We start from the raw sequence: 17641 nt of genomic DNA, 5'->3' as shown, positions 1-17641 counted from the left end.
AAGTTGGGGGAGGTGGGATGCTTGACCTGGCTGGGGTTGAGTAGCAACAAATCCTTACTGAGGGAAAGGATTTGTGAGTGCGGCCGATTGAGGTGGCACATGATTGTGAGGCGATTGTTGATCTCGAGAAGTTGCTTGAGCTCCCCATAGTTGGTGCATATGGGGTAAAAGAGGACACTCATGTGTATAGTGGCCGTGTACACCATAACATGCAAAAGGTTGATTCGTACGAATGGTCGTGTTTTGCTTGGGTTGGCTGCCTTGTTGCTAGTTGTTGGTGTTAGGCTAGTTCCCTTGGGATTCACTAGGCTCGTTACCTTGGTTACCCGGGTTACCCTTGTTACCCTTCCCCTTATTATTTTTCTTCGAATTCTAGGGATTTGTATCACTCTGTTGTGAAAACCCTGACCTTGAGGGGGTGGTAGCTGCTGGGGCTGAGGGTGCATGGGAGGCTGCAGTGCTAATGCTTCAGGGGCTGGAGCGCAAGGTTGTGCATAAGAAGGAGCGATAATTTCATAGATGGGTTGGGGCCCTGGAAACATTGTGCTAGCAGGAGGGGCATAAATGTTTGAGGAATTGGTGCCCCCCTGTGGGTAGTCATAATTATACTAAGAATATGGCGAAGAGTGTGAAATGGATCCAACAATACCATTGATGGCATAAGATGCCACAAATGCATTAGCATTGCTAGGACGAGGGAGGTCTAGAATAATGGTATAGACATAATTGATTGAGCATAAATTAGATCATATCTCAAAGTGGTCTGGAGGGCTTCTTCCTCGGTCTAAGGAAAATGGGGTGTGACATCTTTCTCAATGGGAGATAAAAGGCTCATGAGAAACCAATCTAGATAAACACAGTCTTCGAAAGGCGAAGCATGACATGTGCTTCTTCTTCGACGCCACTCTTGAACAAGGTTAGAAAGGCGAGTAGCGGAGGATTGAGGGAATGTGATCAAAATCTCAATGCCAGTGTCATACCTGAGGGGTAACTGGAAATACGATAAGAACGCTTTAGCAAGCGTCACGAAAATGGAATGAGAGGCGGAGGGCTAGTCTACATACCATTTTGCAGCATCTCCAACGAGAGTGCATTGGAAGAGCCAAAGACGAATGGATTCATCGGTTATGGAGTTCAACGAACACCACCTATGGAAGGATCATACATGGTTGGTAGGATCCTCTCCAACAATACCCTCAAACTTTGGGATGTCTGAGGGAAGCTTAGTTGGCATAGAGGGCCAACCAACATCATGGTGTATGGGGTCATTTATCAACTGGTTAAGATCCGGTAGACTTAACCCAACCATAAAAGGGAGCATGGGGGTTGCTGGAATGGTTCCTGAGACTGTTTCGCCTGATGTGACCACCAGTATATTACCAGAGCCACCACCAGTTTGGGTTCTTGCACCAGTTGTGGGTCCAGACATGGTGACGATATGCGATGAAGGAGGTTCAGAATCAGATGAGGAATTAGAAGGACTAGGAGAAGAGTCGAGATGGGGACTCGGAGGGCTATGAACTCAAACCCAACAGGGAGGAGTAATATGCCCAAGTGGAAACTAGGGGTGAAGGCCTAATAGTCTCTGCAACTCATGCCTTGGTGGTGCAATGATGGAAGGACACACGGAACATGAAAATGGTCAAGGGAGATCAACAATATATCTTATGTCTCTAATGCAGTGAGATAAATTTATTATGTTAAGTCTTGGCTTGGTGGTGTAAACCAAGAACCCTTCGCTTAAGGTGTGCTTCTGTGCACAAGTGTATTAATTTATTAAGCCCAGATCGTGCTTGTAAAAAGGAAAAAAATCTTACTGCAAATAAACTAAAATAAATAATAGAAAATAAACAACAAAACAATTAACTAAACCCCATCCAAACTGGGTTTGTAAACATTGTACTGCTAGGTGGCTAAATCGATGGAAAATACGCTAAAATGGTCAATAAATCTGAATGTTGGTGTGACTGGGATCAAGTGACTCTAATCTTCTAGAAAGTGGTTTAGCAAAAGCAAAAAACCGGAGGGGAAGATTGCCGCAAAAAGATTGAGAGATGGGTGAAACACCTAGGGCAACCGAGGTGACCCTAACAGAATGACCAAACAAGTTTGAATGTGAAACTATGGATGGTATGAACCCATCTTATCAGATCTGAAATAAAAGGTTACAGATCTGGAAAATGTGGCTGAAAGTGCTGCAGAAACTCAGACTTCTCACTCAACTAAACTCCTCCAAGAAAGGCAGAAGTGTACTAGAAGCCCCAAGGGAGGCTAAATTTGACTTCGACGAGTAAAATAGAATGGATCAAAGCCTAAGCAATATGAGAGAGAGATCTGACACCCAGTAGACAGATCTCAGCAAAACCCAGAAATAGATCTGAGAAAAACCCTAAAACCTAGAAATTCGAGGTTCTGACTTGTTTTTTGATGAAATCGCACTTTTTGGGAAGAAAGTTGCATTTTGGAGCCCATATCACACCTTTTGGGCTGAAAACTGTGATTTCTTCTCCGAAACTTCCAGTGTGCAAATTTTAGATAAGAAAAGTGTCGCCATTACCGCGGCTCGTTACTGTGACCTCTAGAAATGACCAGAAAGCTTATGGAAGTCAAAAATTTATTAGATTTATGGTTAAAACACTAGGAAACATTAATAGAAGAGAGAAAAGAGGAAACCCTAAGCTGAAAACCAAAGGTCACCCAGGTTTCTAGATCTGAAGTATAAAACCCAACGGAGTTGCCAATTTGTTGTAGTGTTTTCTTCTCAATGATGTACGAAAAGAACCCACTTAAGATCGTGGATGAAAAACGATATCAACAATAGAAATGACTGTTAAACATTGAAGATCTACAACTATTGATAGAAACAAAACCTGCCAAAATCCTGATCTATGTTGCAATCATAGTTAAACAGTAAAATCAAGAGTAATAACTCCAAAACATCCAATGGAAACCAGATTTGTAAGGAATGATTTTATTATAACACAAGTGAATGGAAAAAATATATGTTACCAATCCCCCTCTATGGGATAGGTTCTTGGCAATCATCAAACTCTTTCAGCTTTTGTAGAGTCTTTCTCCTCTATAATGCATAAAGCCACAAAAATATGGTGTTCGACAATGAAAACAATCAGAGTTACAATAGTGAGTGCAACAATGAAAATAATAAAAAGTGAATAACGAATAGAAAACCCTCCTATTTATAACAAAATATTGAGTTATCCTCGAATAATGACTAATAATAAAATATTATTGATCACATTCTTGGAATTACCACTTGGAATATTTTATTATATTTGTTTAGGAGGGGAAAAATATTTAAACTTTTATTTAGAAATAATAAATAGATAAATGATTGATTTATTATCTCAAGGAATTAGTTAAGGAATAATAAACAAACAATGATTTATTTAATTATTCCTAAAGGATTTAGTCAAACTTAACAAAGAATAGTAATTAATTAATGATTAATTAGTTATTCTTAGAGAAAAATAAGATAAATAATGATTTATGTGTTTATATTTCATGATTGGGTCAAATTTAACAAGGAGTAATCATAAAAAACAATGGTTTAATTAATTATTCCTAGAATAAAATCAAATAAATAGTGATTTATTTAATTATTCTTCATGGATTTAATTATAAATTACATAATAAGGTGGTTTATTAGGTAATTTCTCACAGTGAAAGAAATTCTACTATAGTAAAATTGGCTTTACATGGTGTACTTCCATCCATATAGTAAATTAGGCTAGATGATGAATTTTTTGGTGATAACACTTCAAAAAAGTACCAGTGGCATGGTAAAAGGCTCAAAACACAAAGTGGTAGAATATGTATAAACTTAGCATCGGATAGAAGTTCTCTTCATCCTAATTTCAACAGTGCGAACGACACTCAAATCTAATTCTAGATGAAGAAGTTAGAGGAATTCAAAGTTTGATTTTGACTTGTCCAAGTGGCAGGAGAAGATGACATGGTTAAAGTTCCAATGAATGGGGAGGCGCCAAGTGGTAGGATGCCATTAGGTCCCGCATATTGCATATCGGGGAAAACAAAGGTCGCAGGTCAAGAATTGGCCCCCAACAGTGCCGATTTGTGATTTGTGATATCATATATTACAAATCGAGGGGTGAATGAGTGTTGAATAATTGGCCCTAGTGCAAATGGATTGTGATATGATCGCAATCGTAGAAACATGAAGGTGTTTGTGATACGGTTCATTTGTTAGCGCCGATTTCGATTTGTGATCGGGCGTCGGACACGATATTTGTATATGTTACATTGTATATTCTAATCGGGTCTACGATTACCATAGTGTATGGGTAAATGCGCCGATTGTTCAAAGCACGGATTGCGATGTGTGATCGAGACCACCATATACGATATGTTATTTATTGTGTTCTATAAATCAGTGGGTCCGTGTATCACATAAGAGCCTGTTGTAATGGCTTTAGACTATCCGCCAATACTTAAAAGCGTCGATAAACATGTCGCCTAACCCCATGCATAATTAAATGGATTTTACTATGTTTGAAAGAGATTTCACCATTATTATAAGGTTGTTGTCATATATCCTTTCGGCTCAGAAGCACACGCAGGCAGCAGAGCTTGACCCTAGCAGTAGGCCGGACCTCACCTTGAGCAACAGGGAGGTTCTGAGAGGTTGCAGAAGGCCCAATTATCCAAATTGGGAGCTTGGATAGGTGTTTTTGTATCGTTTTTCGCCAGGAGTTCAGTGGTACTATCTGATTCTGAAGTTAGGCTCTCTATTCTCTACCCATCTCTTAGCTTGGAGGTATAAGGGTGGTAATTTCTTGTTGCTTGTACTTTTATCTCTTTTATGCCACTAATTGAATGAAGGCCTCCCCAATATTGAGAAGGGCTCGAAGACGTAGTCCAAATTGGACGAAATCCATAATAAAATCATTGTGTCATGGTTTTTGTGTTCTTCTAATTGTTTCCATGTTGTTTACATGCTTTTAACTTCCATGGTTAATTAACTCTATTATATGTAATTCTGATGCATCTGTAAGTAAAATATCTTGGGTCAAGTTTGATATCAGTGTAGGCCTTTATAGATGCAAATTGCATGAGTTTATTCTGACCTGGAACAAGTTGCAAAAAGGAGAAGGAATGCTTAAGTCCTTTGATCTTGAAGAAGGACGTGCACAGCAAAGAAGAAACATGGCCAATGAGGAAGCTCGTTGGGAAGAGGAAAAAAATTTCTGAAAGGTATTCTACAATATTGCAGGAAAAGTAGAAAAGTTGTTTGCAGAGTATGAGACGGCACTTGGGCATGAGAAGAAGGATGCCGATGATCATTGATCGAAAAATCAAGAAGGTGGTGGAGAAGATCCTCCTCCCTCTCCTTCTTCCAATGATATTTCTCATCACTCTCAGTGAAATACCAAGCATACCTCTAAGAAACCATTCTTCAAGTTAGATGTAAAGTTTGACATGCCCATGTACAATGGAGAGTGTAGTTCAGAAAAGACAAATAATTGGATCACACAGATAAAGGTTTACTGCCAAATCTAGGAGATCAAAGAAGATGAGGTGAAAGTCCAGTTAGCATCCCTTCGGCTAAGCGACACTACTCTCATTTGGTGGGAGATCAAGTTGCAGAAAGGCAACACAAAGTCAGGTAACTTTCTGACCTCTTGGTTTAGTTTTATTTCTACACTGAAAGACCAATTCTACCCTTTGGGTTATAACCAAACGGAACTTATGGACTGGCAATATCTAAGGCAAGGTAAGGGCCAGAATGTGCAAAGCTTCACTAAAGAATTTCATAAACAAGCGCTGAATCTGGGCATATCATTAGATGTGCTTGAGACTGTAACTAAGTATATAGGTGCACTACATAGTTACATTAGACACTCATTATTACTATTCAAGCCTACTACAATTGATGCAGCCAGCATAAAGGCTATTCATCTTGAAAGTCGAGGCAAGAATGATCGAGATGATCAAGCCAAAAAGGCACCATTCAAAACTCAACATGGAAAATTCCAGAAGAAAGGAAAAGGGAAGGATAAGAAGACTATTGCAGCCAAGAAAGCAGATGGAGCAAAACTGTCTTGCACTCATTGCAATAAATATGGTCATGATGAGGACCACTACTAGAATCTACATCAGGAGTTGAGACCGAAGAGATTCGGTGGAAAGGGGAAGTAGAAGATAGTGGCAACAACGCAGGACCTTGGATTAGATTCTGACGATGAGACATTGATCACAGTTGTGGGCGCAAGAGGTACTCTTTCTATTAATGATAGTTTTGATTTGGTTGCAAGTACTAGTTATTTGAATGATCCTGTAAGTAATGAGCGGAAGAGAATTGAGTTATTCCACATTAGAGTTGTCATAAAACATACAAAGGTGGAAACTCTATTTGATTTAGGTTCCCAAGCAAACTTAATCTCAGAGTCCTTAGTGAAAAAGTTAGGCCTTGAAACTAAGCCTCATTCGAGCCCATACTCGCTTGCCTGGGTAAGCGATAAAGCCAAATTGTAGGTCATCAAGTAGTGTAGGGCCAGATTTTTTATTGCTTCTAAATTAGTTGATGAGGTAGAGTTAGATGTAGTTCCTTTAGACATCTTTGGAATCATCTTCAGAAGCCCATATCTATATGATAGAAATATCGTCTTCTTTCGACATGAAAACAAATACCACCTCACAAAGGATGGGGTAGAGTATATAGTCAGAGCTCATCATACAAAAGTTAATGCTAGCATTGTAATCGTAAGATAGATTAAACGACTGGTTAATTCTAGCAAAGGGTGCATTCAAATGATAGTGACAGCGAAAGAGGCCGAGATGGCTGATGCCTTCAAAGGATGTGATCCTTATCATAAGAAAGAATTCTTTGAAATTATTTTTGACTATGATGGATTATTTTAGGAACCAATAGGATCTCCCCCTAAATGGGAAATCCAACATGAGATCCATTTACAACAGGATGATCCTTTACCGAATGTTGGCATGTACAACATGGCTTCTATTGATAGGGAGGAGATCAAGAAAGAGGTGCAGGAACTGTTAAATCAGGGAGTCATCAGACTGAGTTCTTCTCCTTGTGGTTCACTGATCATGTTGGTGATACGAAACATGGAGAATGTGTGTAGATTAAAGGGCGTTGGACAAGATCACAGTGAAGAATCAATACCCTCTCCCTCGCATTGATGAATTATTAGACCAGTTGAAAATTTTTGTTTATTTTACAAAGTTGGATTTGCGTAGTGGTTATCACCAGGTTAGAATTGCAAATTAGGATGTTTGGAAGACTGTGTTTAAAACCAAACATGAGTTTTTCGAATGGATGATGATGCCATTCAGATTGTGCAGTGCTTCAGCCAAGTTTATGAGGGTAATGAATGATTTATTTAGACCTTTTCTTGATCATTTTGTTGTTGTATATCTGGATGATATTCTTCTGTACAATAGGACATGGCATGAACATGTGTGTCATATAAAGAAAGTGCTTAATGTTCTAAAAAGTGAGAAGCAATATTTTAAACTGTCAAAGTGTGAGTTTGGGAAGACTTCTTTGATTTATTTAGGCCACATTGTTGGCAATGGACAATTGAAGATATATCCCTCTAAAGTGGAGGCGAATATGAATTGGCCTGAGCCCACAAATGTTATAGAGGTTCGATTTTTTTTGGGCGCGATACAGTATCGGAGAAGGTTCGTTGCGAACTTCTTCATTATCGCATCCCACTTGCATGCGCTTCACTAGTGTGAAGCAAGCCTTTCAGTGGGGATGAAAAAAAAAAATACTTCGACATAATGAAATAGAAGATCAGCACAACGCTAGTGCTAGACTTACCAAACCTTCAGCAGCCTTTTGAAATTGAAACAAATGTTAGCGGATATACCATCGGTGTTGTATTGATGTAGTAAAGAAAACCTGTATGTTACCATTCAAAGACTTTGTCCCAGCCTATTTTTAATTATCCCATGCATGACAGGGAGTTGTAGTCATTGGTCTAGAGTGTAAATAAGTGGAAACACTATCTGATTGGCAAGGAGACCATCATCCATATGGATCATCATCCCTTGCAGTATCTACAGTCACAAACCAAGTTTCAGCAAGCCCGTCACTTCAGATGGATGGGATTCCTCCGACAATTTCATTTAATGATAAGATACAAGAAGGGTGTTAGCAGCAAGGTAGCATATATGCTTTCTCACCCTCCTATTTCTGGATTTTCAGTTTTCCAAAATGTTTCTTTAAAGTTAGAAAGTTATGCTAAACATTATGCTAATGATAGTGATTTGAAAGAAATCAATGCAAAACTGACTCGTGGATCGTAGGTGGAAAATTATTACTTGTAAGGAAATCTATTGTACCACATTGGAAAATTGTGCATACCTAGTGATGAAAGGGTTCATGTAATCAGAGAGGCTCATACCTCTCTGGTGTTTAGTCACTTTGGAATTGAGAAAACTTTATGTCATTTGTAGAGGTTTTGTTTTTGGCCTCATATGAGAAACATTGTGACTTGCTTTGTAAAGGTTTGTGTGTTGTGGTCTATTTCAAAGCCCTCTAATAGAAAAAGTTGGCTTTACACACCACTACCTATTCTGAGTCGACCATGGGAAAGTGTGTCCATGGACTTTGTAAGAGGTTTTCCTATGTCTAGGAAAGTTCATGACTATTCGTATGTCATTGTGGATTAGTTTAGTAAAATGTGTATATTAATACCTTGTAAAAATTAGGTCACTGTTGTGTAGACTGCTTTTATTTTCTTTCAACATGTTTGGGTCCATATTGGGTTGCCCACATCTATTGTGTCAGATTGAGGCTCTTACTTTCTTCGAGAGTTTTTTACTAGATTGTGGAAAATGATGGACACTAAGATGAAAATAAGTATGACATTTCATTCGCAGAACGATGGATAGACAGAGGTTGTCGACCACACCGTGGTACACTTGTTGCGAGACTATTATGGGAAACATCCCAAGTTTTGGGATGAACAACTTCCTTATGTGCAACATGCATACAATCAAGCGACACATTTATCTACACAGAGCTCACCATTTAAGACATGTTTTGGCTATCTACCTAGAGATCCCTTGGACATGGTCTTTGGGAAAGAGGAGGATAGAAATGGACGAGATGATAGGGACAAAGCATGGAATTTCATTTAGCGGATATAGGTGATTCATCAGGCAGTGCAAGAGTTGTTAGAGAAGATTCAAGCTCAGTATAAAGCTCAGCATGATAAGCACCGACTTGACCATCAATTTCAAGTTGGGGACAAGGTATGGCTCCATATCAGAAAGGATAGAATGAAGGGAGAAGGGGAGAAGTTGAGACCCATCTGATATGGTCCCTTAACCATACTGGGAAAGAGTGGAGAGAATGCTTTTCGTCTTGACTTGCCTGCTTATATGCAGATGTACTCAGTGGTAAATGTAGAAAACCTGAAGCTTTATGAACCTCCATTGATTATGGATACCGAGGAGGTTGTACAAATTCCTACAGTGGATGATTTTGCACCAAAGTATCTAGATAAGTTGCCCAAGGATATCATACTAGACTGGAAAACAAAAAATTTACGACAGGGAGATGTAGAGTATATCACGTTGGCTTCAAAGGAATGCATCCAAGCCAAGCTCGATGGATGGAGAAGGAAAAAGTGAGGCAAAAATTTCCTCACTTGCCAATTGACTCAAAAGTCTTTTTGTGGTCCAAAATCTCTTAGTGGGGAGGATTGATCCAAGAGGATCCTGGAGGATTGATCCAGGTGGATCTTCAGAAAAGTACCAGTGCCATGGTAAAAGGCTCAAAAATCAAAGTGGAAGAATCTGGATAAACTTAGCATCAGACCCAATTTCTCTTCATCTTGATTCCAATGGTGCGAACGACGCTCAAATCTGAGTCCAGATGAAGAAGTTAGAGCAAGTCAAAGTTGGAGTTTGACTTGTCCAAGTGGCAAGAGAAGATGACATGGAAAAGGTTCCAACGAATGGTGAGGCGCCAAGTGATAGGCTGCCACTGGGTCCAACATATTGCATATTGAGAAACAAAGGTCGTGGGTCAAGAATCGGCCCCTAGCAGTGCTGATTTTCGATTTTCAATATCGCATATCACAAGTCGGGGATGAACAAGTGTTGAAGAATCGGCCCTAGCATAAATGGATTGTGATGCAATCGCAATCCCAGAAACGAGAAGGTGTTTGCGATACGGATCGGGCTGTGAGTGGCAATTGCGATTTTTGATCAGGTGCCAGACGTGATTTTTCTATATGTTACATTGAATATTCTCGTCAGGTCCATGATTACCATAGTGCATGGGTCAATGCACCAATGGTTCAAACTGTCGATTGCGATGTGCGATGGGGACCACCAGATGCGATATGTTATATATTTTGTTCTCTAAATCGGTGGGTCTGCGTATCATAGAAGAGCTTGTTGTAATGACTTTTGACTATCCACCGATAGTTAAAAGCATCGATAAACATGTTGCCTAACCTCATATGTAGTTAAATGGGTTTTTCTATGTTTTAACGGGATTTCACCATTATTATAAGGTTGTTGCCGTATATCCTTTTGGCCTGATCCCGCCTGCCTAACTTGGTTTAAAACTTCCTGGGTTTTGAGGGATGCCACTATGATTGTTGTGTCAAAAAGAGAGGCAGAGGGAGTCAGCAGAATAGTTCAGAACCACTCGCATGCAACAAACCCTGACCCTGGTAGCAGGCTGGACCTCGCCTTGAGCAGCAGGGAGGCTCTAAGAGGTTGCAGAAGGCCTGATTATCCAAATTGGGAGTTTGGATAGGCATTTTTCCACTTCTTTTCGCTAGGAGTTCAATGGTACAATTTGATTCTAAATTTGGGCTATCCATTCTCTACCCATCTTTCAACTTGGAGGTATAAGGTTTGTAATTTCTTGTTGTCTTTACTTTATCTCTTTTATGACAATAATTGAATGAAGGCCTTCCCACTATTGACTAGGGCTCGGAGACATAGCCCAAATTGGACGAACTCTGTAATCAAATCATTATGTCATTATTTTTTTGTTCTTCTGATTATTTCTGCATTGTTTACATGCTTTTAAGTTCCATGGTTAATTAACTCTGTTATATGTAATTTTGATGCATATGTAAGTAAAAGGTCTTGGATCAAACATATTCTCTTGTTTATGATGTAACAATGAGGTGATAAAATATGTATTGTGCTTGGTCTATACTTAATATTTCCTCCCATGGAAATTTTTTGTTCATGAGAGTATACCTTGTACACATGCTTTCCATAAAGAATATAAATTATATGATTCGAAATAATAAGGAAAAGTTAATTTGGGGCATAATATCCCCTTGTAATATGTTAGAGTTTTTATCCTTTCCTAAACCATTTATGGGATGAAAAAATATTGAGTGTATGCCTATTAAGTGTGAGATGGCTTAAAATTCCTCCTCTATTTGAAGGGAGTTTGGTTTCCTCATGAGAAAGTCTAGAATATTGGTGACCTATGTGTGAGAAAAATATAAGTTTTAGGTGATAAATTTCAATATTAAGTGAGCAAGGAGAAGTTATTTAGCTCAGTGGAGTTGAGTATTGGCCATAGGTCATCTTTCTATCTTCTTCTTAGAGATGCTTGACTTGAGGTAGTGCCCTTGATATCATATTACACGATTGTAAAGACTTCTAAGTATTCAATATCCTTTGGGGTAGTATTAGACTTGTTGAAAACAATTTTCATACTAAGCAAGAAGCTTGGAAACTCTATGATAAATTTGGGAAATTTGGGGATTAACCTTTAAGAATTTTTGGCATAGAGCCCTTTGGCTCTACCCTATTCACATGGCCATCAATAGGAAGCTGATCAAGAGATACAAGATGTTGATAGTTTTTTATGCACAATAATGCAAGTGAAGATATAACCAATGAGTTTACTTCAATAGACGTCACTAAGGATGGAACATATAGTTCTAATAAGTTATCCAACAGTGCAATTAAATCAGGGCTACATAAGAAACGAAAGGAGAAGGATGTAAGGAGTTTAATTCCTGAGGAAATCAAGTAGATAAAATATCCTACCTTCAATGGAGAAGTAAAAAAAAATGAATAGGTTTAAGAATGGACTTTGGGTCTTAAGAAACATTTTAGAATACATAATTAGTTCAAAAATATGAAAGTAATGGTACCTATATTTAAGTTTAAGGGAAAGGCTAACATATGGTCCGACGATCTCAAGAATGTTATGGGAATTAGAGAGAAGAAGATGACCTTGACTAAATTTTAAAAGTGCTTTAGAGATAAATGCCTATATGAGAGGTATTATGATAGAAGAATCAAGGAATTCCATGAATATAAGTTCAAATAGATCACTAACACATATGAAAACTAGTTTATTGAGCTATTGAAGTATCTTCCCTATATTAGAGATGAAAAAGTGAGGGTACAACATTTTCATAGGAGGTTGCCACAATCTTATCAAGATAGAATATATTTTTAGGAGCCAATAATGTTTGAAGAAACCATTAGGAAAAAGAAATATTGTTACATGATCAATTTAAGAAAAAGGAAAAATTTCATACAGAAATGGAAAAGAAGGAAAGACCAACTTTTGAAAGAAAGGGTTGAAATATTCATGCTACAGGAAGCTTGGGAAAAGAATTAAGTTCAAAACAACTATTAAAAGTGAGTTCTGACATAATTTCTCATCCCCAAGTGGAGATTGATTGGTTAGCCTAGTGGATATGGGGGTAGAAGAACTAAAGCCAAGGTGTTGAAGTGTTAGGAAGATGAGGAAGACACCTATTGAGGGACTACGTTGATATACATTCATATACATATACATATACATATACATATACATATACATATACATATACATACACATACACATACACATACACATACACATACACATACACATACATATACATATACATATACATATACATATACATATATATATATATATATATATATATATATATATACATATACATATACATATACATATACATATACATACATACATACATACATATATATATATATATATATATATATATATATACATATACATATGTATATGTATATGTATGTATATACATATACATATGTATATGTATATGTATGTATATACATATACATACATATACCTATACATATACATATACATACACGTATGTATATGTATATGTATATATATATATATGTATGTATCTTTATGTATATGTATATGTATATTTGGGACTACGCTGATATACATATACATATACATATACATATACATATACATATACATATACATATACATATACATATACATATACATATACATATACATATACATATATATATATATATATATTGTTGAACCATGTTGATTGTAGATGAATGTATTTCCCTGAAAAGCCACTTTAAATGTGTTTCCTTTAGGTTCATATGAACCAACAATTTCTATATGTTTTGTCCTTGTAAAAATAATTTCTACAAAGATATTCTTAATTGAAAAATAAAATACAAAATGGAAAACACATACATTAACACAAAGATTATATCTTGGAAATCCAAACCGAGAAAAATAGCTATTTTTATTGTGAACACTCTTCTATCGAATATGTCCTAGTATTTGATGCCCCAACATGGTATTTTTCGCTAAATATGTAGTAGGTTTTCCTTCTTCTAATCCACTCTCAGGAACAACAAAATTGTTGAAACCATCACTAATAGTGCTTCCCAATATATTATATCGAGTTCCAATCTGAACTCCCTTTAGTAATACCATTTCTCCTCAAACCATCCTTCATGTATCCTTTTCAAACATTGTTTTTACACTTGCATCGCTCCTATTTTTAATAGAAATCAAATTTCTAGCTAGTCTTGGAATGTGTTGAACAACATGGAGTGTTCTAATTATTTTTTCCATGAGCTTCAGCTTGAGCTTTTATTGACTTATGGCTATCGATGAATTATGATTATGGATGCAAAATCATCTCCAAATAAAACATCACCACCATCAAAACTTTCATACTTGTAAAGCCACTCTGTGTGAGGAGTCATATGAAAGGATTCACCTAAGTCATCCAACCGTGCCTCATGATATACATGTTTACTTGAATATTCTAGGTATGCATACCATCCTTAGTCATATGAGGCTTTAGCTTTTGTAAAAGGAACATCTTTAGATCCCTCTCCCTTCTCATGAATTTTATATCTACAATTTTTCTTCTAATCCTCTTTCATACATATTCAACATACCTTTGTAAACTTTCCTGGAGGTTTACATCTTACTCTAGGTTTATATCGCGCACTCGAAGACTTATTTTTATTTCTATTAATGGAAAATCCTCTTCTTAACAAGGAATATCGATTCCATGTTTCCATGTTTTTCCATCTCATCTCCTATAAAAACAAGGATGAAACCATTTAATAAAACTTTAAAGTTGTAACATTATTACTTATGGAAACAACCAGAATCTCCCACGACTCTCATAGATAACATAAAAAACTAATGCTCTTATCTTTGTCTAAATTCTTAATATCAATGTATAATAGTTGGCTTACCCCATTATTGAAGGCATTCAAATGCTTTGTCACTAAGTCTCCATCATTCATCCTCAAGTTATACAACTTATTTCTTAGTAACACTTTGTTCATCAATGACATACATTGACATACCTTTTGATCCAACTTGGTAGAGTCTTATGTTGACAATCCTATTGGTGCATTACCCATAACCACAACAATACACTAATATTTATCCACCAAAAAATATTCCATCTTGAGCTTCCATGACTCAAAATTCTATTCGTTTAATTTCTTTATATCTTTCTTTTAACTTCTCACAATTTCATTTTCACCACAAGAATCGCTTACGAAAAAATCCTAATGTAATAAGGTTTAGCATAGGCCTAAGCCAAACCCCTTAGCCACAAAGGGGTCCCCTTGAAGCCAAAACTATTATGATACCAAATGTAGTTTTAACACTATACAATTAATTGTTGAAAATAGATTCTTAATCAAAATATAAGATATGCAATGGAAAACATACACCTTAACACATATTTTAACATTGAAACCAAAAACTAAGAAAACCAACAAGATATTTTGAATATATATTCTTTTGTATAATATTTCAGTACAATATATCACATGGCATCCATGAACCACCAATTCATTTACCTCAGATTAGAATACAGTTATATTTTTTGAACTAAAACCACAAAACCATGGGAAAAATCACCATGTGCCATAAAATTACTTTAGCAAAGATTGTGTGCCAAAAACTACTAAAAGTGGACACAAAATACCACCCATTTTATTTTTCCATGGAAAACTAGTTTCTTCACTCCCTACCCCCTATAAATCTCCCAAACAAGTGAGGTTCCCCCCCCCCCTGCCTTGCAACCCCACATTGTGCATCACACATTTTTACAACATGTCGGGATAGTCATTCAAAGAATATAACACATATCAAAAAATTGGTATAGACTAGATGAAATTCCATAAGGCCATGTTTCACTATTATAATAATTCCTTAGAGTGCATGAATGATAAAGGAGAACAAATCTTAGTATAGGGAGTAAAAAATTTGATGCCCATAAGGAATATTTTTGCCTTACAGGTGAAGAACTATTGTAGAAGGGGATGTCCTATGTATGTCGTACATGTGACATGTTTAACTTAAGACATTAAGCTTAAATTTTAAGATCACCCCATACTATAGTAATACATTAATGTATTCACTAAATAGATACTAGGATTTCCTGCGAATAAGAACGTCGATTTCTCCATAGAGCTCACACTATGAGTATATTCTTTTATCTACAACATTATAAATAATGAATATTCCTTAGTTAATGGAATGAAAATTTAGATGAAGGAATTTTGGGATAAAGGGTATCTTAGACCAAGTGTATCCCCATGGGGAACACCAATGTTGTCTATAAAGAAGAAGGATATTACCCTTAGGTTTTGGATCAACAACAAATAACTATAAAGAAAACCATTAATAAAAGTATGTGTTTCCTAGTATTTATGATCTATTTGGTCATCTAAGAGGAACCACAATGTTTTCCAAAATATATCTAAGATCGGGATATCACCAAATTCGGATCAAATATGAGTTCATTTACAAGACTATAGTTAGAACAGAGTATCGACACGATGACTTTGTTGTGGTGTTGCTTTCTCTAAGAAAATGCACCATCGACTTCTATGTGTCTTACGAATACCATTCTCAACAATTACTTAGATTAATTCATGTTATTTTCCATCAATGTTATCTTAATATGCTTGAAGACTAAGTAGGTGCATGAATAGAACTCAAGGTCATGTTACAATTGCTATGGGAACACTAATTGTATGCTAATATTGATGAATATTAATTCTTCCAATCATAGGTGTGCTATCTGGGTCATTTTATCTCAAGGGAAGGAGTTGCGGTTGATCCTAAAAATATCAAGGAAATAATGGAATGGTTCATCCCTAGAACTGTAAAAGAAATAATATCATTTATGGGAATAGGATGGCACTATAAAATGTTTATTCAAATATTTTTGAAGATCGAACACCCAATTACATCATTGTGGAAGAATGGGATAAATATTAATTTGACATCAGAGAGCGAAGGAAGCTTAGAACAATTGAAGAATATTATAACTAGTGGAGTTGCCTTCAAGATTGCAAACCCGGATAGATATTTCTTGGTGTGCATCGATGCTTGCAAGGAAGGGCTTAGTGGTGTCATCATGTAAGAAGGGAATGTAGTATATCATATATCCAAAAAATCGGATGACATCACCGCATTTATGTGACACATTATTCGGAGTTGGAAGCCATATTGCGTGCTCTAAAAATGTGGAGAAATTATTTTCTCAAAAGGATATTCATAGTGATGACATGCCATAGTTGGTTGAAGTATTTGTTTGACTAGCCAAGGGTGAATTCCAAAAAAGAAATATGGCCAACTCTTATTTGTGATTTTTATTTTGAAATTAAATATATCAAAGGAAAAGAGAACTAAGTGCATGATGCACTCAAAAAAAGTATGCAAATGATGCACATGGAAACTGATGTGAATTTGAGATAGAAATCAAACAAAGGATTATAAAATCACTGCAAAGTGAGAAATACTTCCAACATGCAATTAGAGACTTGAATTAATAACCCAAGAGGCTAATGGAGGAGCAATATTAGCTTATATAAGATTGTTTATTAATATAAATGGGTATAATTTAGATAGCCATTATGATTGAGTTGAAGAAGATCATAATGGAACAGATTCATAAAACATGTTATGCTTGTCAACCAAGATATAAAGAATGATAAAAACTACCAAGAAACTATATTATTGACTAACGATGAAGGGGGAAAGCATTAAATATATTGAAAAATGTCTACAATGCCAACAAGTCAAGGGACACCACAAGCACCCACTAGGATTATTTCAAGCAATGCCAATCTTAGAATGGAAGTGGGAATTCGTAGGTATGGAATTCATCATTGGATTACAAGGAAATTCCAAGTAGAATGATGCAATTAGTGGATAAGTTGAGTAAAGAATTTCACTTCAATCTTATTAAATCAACTCACAAAGAAATATATATAGCCCAAATTTCATGACTATATTTTTGGGAGAAAATTAGCATTTACCACAACTTATCATCCTCAAACA

This window comes from Pinus tabuliformis, chromosome 3_1 (assembly GCF_031772625.1).
Source record: "Pinus tabuliformis cultivar Carrire ecotype Pingquan chromosome 3_1, CPIR1, whole genome shotgun sequence".
Lineage (NCBI taxonomy): Eukaryota > Viridiplantae > Streptophyta > Pinopsida > Pinales > Pinaceae > Pinus > Pinus tabuliformis.
The sequence above is the reverse complement of the archived record's forward strand: the minus strand, read 5'-3'. Positions refer to the sequence as shown.